We start from the raw sequence: 6,690 nt of genomic DNA on the forward strand, positions 1-6,690 counted from the left end.
TTGATGTTTCTACCTCTCCCTCTCCCTTCCCCTCTGAGATCAATAAAAAAAAATTTTTTTAGATAAAGGAATAGCCCTAACTGGTTTGGCTCAGTGGATAGAACATCGGCCTTTGGATTCAAGGGTCCCGGGTTCGATTCCGGTCAAGGGCATGTACCTTGGTTTTGGGCACATCCCCAGTGGGGAGTGTGCTGGAGGCAGCTGATCGATGTTTCTCTCTCATCGATGTTTCTAACTCTCTATCTCTCTCCCTTCCTCTCTGTAAAAAATCAATAAAATATATTTAAAAAAATAAAGGAATAAAAAGAAATAAATACAACTTCCTAGACTCATCTGGAGAGATATATACAAATTAGTTTGTAGTAAAGAGATTATTGAGTCTTTTTAACATTGTAGATAAATCAATCTCATTGATATTTTAATTTTTTGAAAAAGAATAATATAAATATCTTTGTATGAAATTGGCATTCCAATTCGTTAAAGTTGTTTGATCACAAGTTTCCGTCTGATGTTTAGCCAGGCATTATTGACAAAAAAAGATGGGATCCTGTGTCAGGGTTTGCGTGTACAGTTGTGCGGGCTATACACTGCACAGCACAGGTTGGGGCATTCGTACATGGGTCAGCTTGTATATTAGGACAGTCTGGCAGGTGACAGTAAAGTATCTTGAGGAAGGAGCACTTCTATTTTCACAAAGGCTGTGTAACAGCTTGCAGTGGTACCGTGGCCTATGTTTCAGACTCTATTTAGAAATGAATATTTGTTGAAGTACGGTAATCAAGAAGAGCATGTACAACCTAGCTATCATAGTTCAATGGTTAAGCATCGACATATGAACCAGAAGGTCATGGTTCGATTCCCGGTCAAGGCTTGATCTCCAGTGTGGTAATTGCAGGAGGCAACCGATCGATGATTCTCTCTCATCATTGATGTTTCTATCTCTCCTTCTCCCTTCCTCCTTGAAATCAATAAAAAAATATATTTTTTAAAAAGAGCATGTATAGCAATACTATCTCGTATGAGATTATATCATAATTTAGCATTTGCTTTTTGGCAACCTCAATAATATAGTACAGAGTCCACAGCCAAAAAAAAAAAAAAAAAAAGAAAAAGAAAAAGAAAAGGTAACAGTGGGCCAGTGAAGTGAAATAAATTATACAAAGTTTATGAACTTTATATTTTATATATAGAAAAGCCTATTTCATTTTATATATCCATCTCTGGCCCAATATCTGTTTTCCAGTCCAATAATTAAAAAAAGCAAGTAGAAAGGTGAGAAGCTGTATAGTTAAGTAGCTCACAGAAGCAGTAAGGTGGCCAGTGGTGGAGATGGAAAAACTTAAATTTAGAAAAAATAGACACAGGATCCCAAACAAACTAAAAAACTAGTGTGGATTGGTATCAAGCTAGTAAATGAAGAGGCAACCCTAGCTTGGAAACATGAGGAGAGTACTGTTTTGCCACAAAATGCAGTCAGTGGTAGTCATAGTAATGACCTGGAGTTTATCAGAAAACGTTAAATAGAATATACCATACCCTCTTTAATGCAAGAGTTTTGTAATATATTTTAGAAAGCTTTATTTTAAATCTAGAGGCCTAGTGCACGCTGGGGTCCCTCGGCGTGGCCTGTGGGGATGGGGCCAAAACCAGCAGTCCAACGCTGCCTGCTGCTCCTGCCTGCCACTCCTGCTCATCCCAGCCCCACTGCGCCTGCCATTGCCGCCACTTGGTAGTCTCACTGCTGCTCCACTGAGGTCCCCAAGCACCTGTCCTAGGGTGATACTGGCGCGCCCATGACCTAGAAGCGGCCATAGGCTCACTCCCAGTTAGTCCCAATGCCGGTCCCAATCCAGTCCGGTCCAGGTTGGGGAGGAGCGCACAGAGGAAGTGTCTGCAGGAGAGGCTAATGCTGCGGTAGCTGTGCTCACTAGCTGTGAGCCCTGTGTCTGGTGCCCATTGGTCAGCTGAGCAGTGCTCCTGCTGTGGGAGCGCACTGACCACCAGGGGGTAGCTCCTGCATTGAGTGCCTGTCCCCTGGTGGTCAGTGCACATCATAGCAATTGGTTGAATGGTCAAATGGTCAAACGATTGCTTAGGCTTATCTATAATAATAAAAGTGTAATATGCTAATTAGACCAGATAGCCAAACGACCTTCCGGATGAAGCCGTGGTGGCGGGGGCCGAGGCAGAGGCGGTTAGGGGCAATCAGGCAGGCAGGTGAGCAGTTAGGAGCCAGTGGTCCCGGATTGCGAGAGGGATGTTAAACTGGCAGTTGGACATCCCCTGAGCGGTCCCAGATTGCAAGAGGGTGTAGGCTGGGCTGAAGGAACCCCCTTATGCACAAATTTTGTGCACCGGGCCTCTAGTATAGACAGTCCTCGGGTTATGTCGGATTCGACTTACGTCGTTTTGTGGTTACGTCACCATCTCCCATTTATTTATATAAAAAAAGTTCCATCATTTCGATGTATGTACATATGTGCTTTGTGTTTTTTATTATTTATTTACCACAAGTAAAGGTCAGGGATTGTTATTTTTCTCTTAAATTTTTTTTTACTGTTTCACTTCATTACTGCTGTGTATGTGCTCCATGTGAGTGATGTAGGAGGTGGGTTCTGACTTACGATGAAAATCGCACTATGTTGTGCCTTAGGAACGGATCTCTGACGTAACCTGAGGACCTACTGTATATATAGATTTATCTTTATGGTTGAAAGTATTGTTGAAAGCATTTCCCTATGGAGCCCCTCCACCCTGCACATGACAACCCCCTCCTTACCACACTATTATCTGTGTCTGGGGGTTATGCATACATGTATATAAGTTTTTTGGTTAATCTCTCCCCACCCACCTGCTCAGCCACCCCCAAATTTCACCAAATGTTAGTACTTAAAGAGATTTGAAGGTTTACTAAATAAAATGTGCTGCTTAGTTCTCTTTGTTAAACCTACCAAGTTCATGTAAGTTGACCTCTTTTTCTAATGATGCCAGGTAAATGAGGTTTCTCTAGTTCGATCACACATAGGAGTTGTTTCTAAAAAGAGTATTTGGGACAAGGAAACATAAAAATGTTTGCTACAAATTTTCTATTTGTAGTTTCTCACATATAGTAAAGACTATATGTTTGGACTATATACCACATATAATATTTACTACAGGTTTTTCATTTGTGAGATATAATACATAGTAAACACTATGCTTTTACAAATATTTTTTTCTAAAAAAATTGGTTTCTCTGATCCAAAATATGAACAACTGTGAAATTTACCATTAAAATATTTTCTTGAGTTGTAAGAATATTTTATATTTGTTTAATTATAGGTTGAAGACTTTAAGTGACAAGTCAAGAGAAGCTAAAGTAAAAAGCAAACCAAGGTAAGCTTATGCTAAGATTTGGCTTACTGTAACCTAAATTTCATCCAACTTTTGGTTATAGTCACAATGGTATAATTACTTTAATGGGTTTTATATCTATTAAGTGCACCTGACTACAAAACAACTTATTGATTCTTTTTAAATTTTGTAACACTGGAAAATTTTTTTATGAAATTGTAAAATGACTGAAAAAATGGTTAAGTGTAATTGTTTTATTCTGACAATCAATGGCTATTTTTTATTAATCATTTTATTTGCATACTAAGAGCAAATTAAAATTCCTGCATTATTAAGAAGCAAATTAATAATGGAACAGTAACTGGCAAGCAAGCATCTTTAGCTCTGTTAACACTGGTGTCACTTTTTAATAAAGTAAAGCACATGGCCAAATGTCACTTCCAACCTAGAGATGATGAGCTTTAAAAAAATTCTTATTTTGCACTACATTAAAGTGTTTATTATTATGTGCTGAAACTAATTTACTAGTATAGGGCCAAGTGATTGTTGATAGTATATAACAGTGTATTCACTTTGAAATAAAGCAATATATTTCTCTAAAAGTTTAGGTAAGTTGTCATTAGTTATTTTAAAATATTTCATGTTACAATTGACAATGTCAAAATTCTTATATGTAACTTTTTTTTTTTAATTGGCCTAAATCAGAAACAGTTTTAATAAAATAAGTGTTTCTTTTGTCAGGACTGTTTCATATTTGCCAAAGTACTCTGCTGGATTGGAATTACTTAGCAGGTAAGTGTTTTCATTTATATAAGAAGATTGTACTTCTGACTATTTTATTGTCTAAAATATTTTATAATTTTGTAGATAAAAACTTTAATAATAATGAAATTTTATATGAACACTAGAGGCTCAGTGCATGAAATTCATGCACGAGGGTTCCCCTCAGCCCACCCTGCACCCTCTCCAATCCCGGCCCCCCTGGCCCCCAGGAATGGGCCTAAACCAGCCGTCGGACATCCCTCTCACAATCTGGGACCGCTGGCTCCTAACTGCTCACCTGCCTGCCTGCCTGATCACCCTTAACTGCCCCCCCGCCAGCCTGATCACCCCTAACTGCCTCTGCCTGCCGGCCTGGTTGCCCCTAACTGCCCCCCCTGATGGCCTGGTCGCCCCTAACTGCCGGCCTGGTTGCCCCTAACTGCCACCGCCCCTGCTGACCTGGTTGCCCCTTACTGTCCCCCCTGCTGGCCTGGTCATCCTCAACTGCCCCTCCTTCCGGCCTGGTCGTTCCCAACTTCCCCCCAGCCCCCGCTGGCCTGGTCGCCCGCAACTGCCCCTCCCAGTCAGCCTGGTCACCCCCAACTGCCCCCTTCAAGCCGGCCTGGTCACTCCCAACTGCCCCCCCGCCGCTGGCCTGGTCACCCCACGCAGCCTGCTGTTCAGTCATTTGGTCATCCCTCACTAACCCCCCTGCCAGCCTTGTTGTCCCACGCAACCTGCTGTTCAATTGTCCGCCCGGTTGTTTCAGTTGTGACAGCCCCTGGCTTTTTATATATTAGGATAGTGATTGGGAATTATTTACTTATTCCTTTCTCAGAGGGGCTTTTACTTTTCACTGGTTAATACAAAGGCAATTAAGACTTTGAGCAGATTGATCAAATTATATTTACTAGTCAATATTTTATGTGTATTTATATGCTTATGGTTTCTTTGTCACAAGAAAGTTGATACTGAATTTGAGTCTTCAATCATTTTCTTACTTTGATTTTTACTTTTATATTATTTCTCCATGGTTTTATAGATATGATTTCCTTAGCTATGACATCAAAAGCATAAGTAACAAAAGAAAAAATAGTAAAATTGGACTTAAGAAAAATTAAAAACTTCACTTCAAAGAACACGATCAAGAAAGGCAAAGAAATAACAATCTACAGAATGGGAGAAAATATTTGAAAATCATATACCTGATGAAGGACTTGTATTTAGAGTATATAAGTAAGTTCTATAGCTCAAAAATAGAAAGACAACCCAATGAAGAAATAGCCAAAGGATCTAAATAGACATGTCCCTAAAGAAGATATACAGATGGCCAATAAGCACACAAAAAGGTGCTCAACGTCATTAGTCATTAAGAAAATGCAAATCAAAACCACAATGAAATAATATTTCACACCCACTATAATAAGAAAAACAGATAAGAACAAGTATTGTTGAGGATGTGGAAAAATTAGAAACTATTTGTATTGCTGGTGGGAATGTAAAATGGTGCAGCTACTGCGGAAAACAGCTTGGTAGTTTCTCAAAAAGTTAAACGTAAATCAACCATGTGACCCAGCAATTTCACACCAAGAGAACTAAAAACATATGTCAACATAAAAAAATTGTACACAAATGTGCAGAGCAGTATTATTCATAAAGCGGTATTATTTATGATAGCCAAAAAGTAGAAGCAGTACAAATATTCATCACCTGAATAGATAAATAAAATGTGGCATATTCATACAATAGAATATTATTTAATCACAACAAGGACTGTGGATGAAACTTAAAAATATATTAAGTTAAAAAAACCAATACAAAAGCCCACATATTGTATGAAATGTCCAGAAGAGATGAATCCATAGAGACAGAAAAAAACATGTGGTTGCCGAGGTTTAGTGAGAGAGGGGAATGAAATGACTGCAAATGTGTACATTTTCTGGGGGGATGAAAATTTTCTGGAATTAGATAATGGTGATAGTTACCCAACTTTGTGAATATACTAAAAACTACTGAGTCATACACTTTAAGAGGGTGAATTATTTCAATAAAACTGTTAAATATGGTTTTATATGTTGTATGTTGTTATATGTAGTTCTGTAGTTAAAAATGTATCATCTGACAGATACGTGGTTAAGTTGTGTGCAGTAGAAAGTATGGTTTTTCCTTTCCTTATCTATATATAAATATATATATACCCACACACACACACATATATATATATATATTATTGTTTAAAGTATTACATATGTCTCCTTTTTCCCCAATTTACCCCCCTTACTTCTGCCCCCCCAGGACAAGCCCCCAGCGCCCCAGTGTCCCTGTCCATTGGTTATGCTAATATACATGCATACAAGGCCTTTGGTTGATCTCTTACCCCCCTCCCTCCCCTGCCTTCTCTCTGAAGTGGACAGTCAGTTCAGTGTTTCTTTGTCACTGGATCTATTTTTGCTCATCAGTTTTTGTTGTTCATTATATTCCACAAATGTGTGAGATCGTGTGATACTTATCTTTCTCTGACTGGCTTATTTCGCTTAGCATAATGCTCTCCAGGTCCATCCATGCTGTTGTGATGGTAGGAGTTCTTTTAGAAGG

General features: G+C 39.0%; 1 protein-coding gene across 1 annotated transcript in view; it reads left to right on the forward strand.

The window, feature by feature from the left end:
* Nucleotides 1-3,321: 3,321 nt before the first annotated feature.
* DTNBP1 (dystrobrevin binding protein 1) overlaps nucleotides 3,322-6,690 on the forward strand; it is a 125,546-nt gene continuing 122,177 nt past the window's right edge. Inside the window, exons 1-2 of the mRNA XM_015567804.1 lie at nucleotides 3,322-3,375; nucleotides 4,075-4,125. The gene's annotated coding sequence lies outside the window, so the exon portion shown is untranslated. The remainder of the gene's footprint in view (nucleotides 3,376-4,074; nucleotides 4,126-6,690) is intronic.

The sequence above is a fragment of the Myotis davidii genome, unplaced genomic scaffold, assembly GCF_000327345.1.
Source record: "Myotis davidii unplaced genomic scaffold, ASM32734v1 scaffold62, whole genome shotgun sequence".
Classification (NCBI taxonomy): Eukaryota; Metazoa; Chordata; class Mammalia; order Chiroptera; family Vespertilionidae; genus Myotis; species Myotis davidii.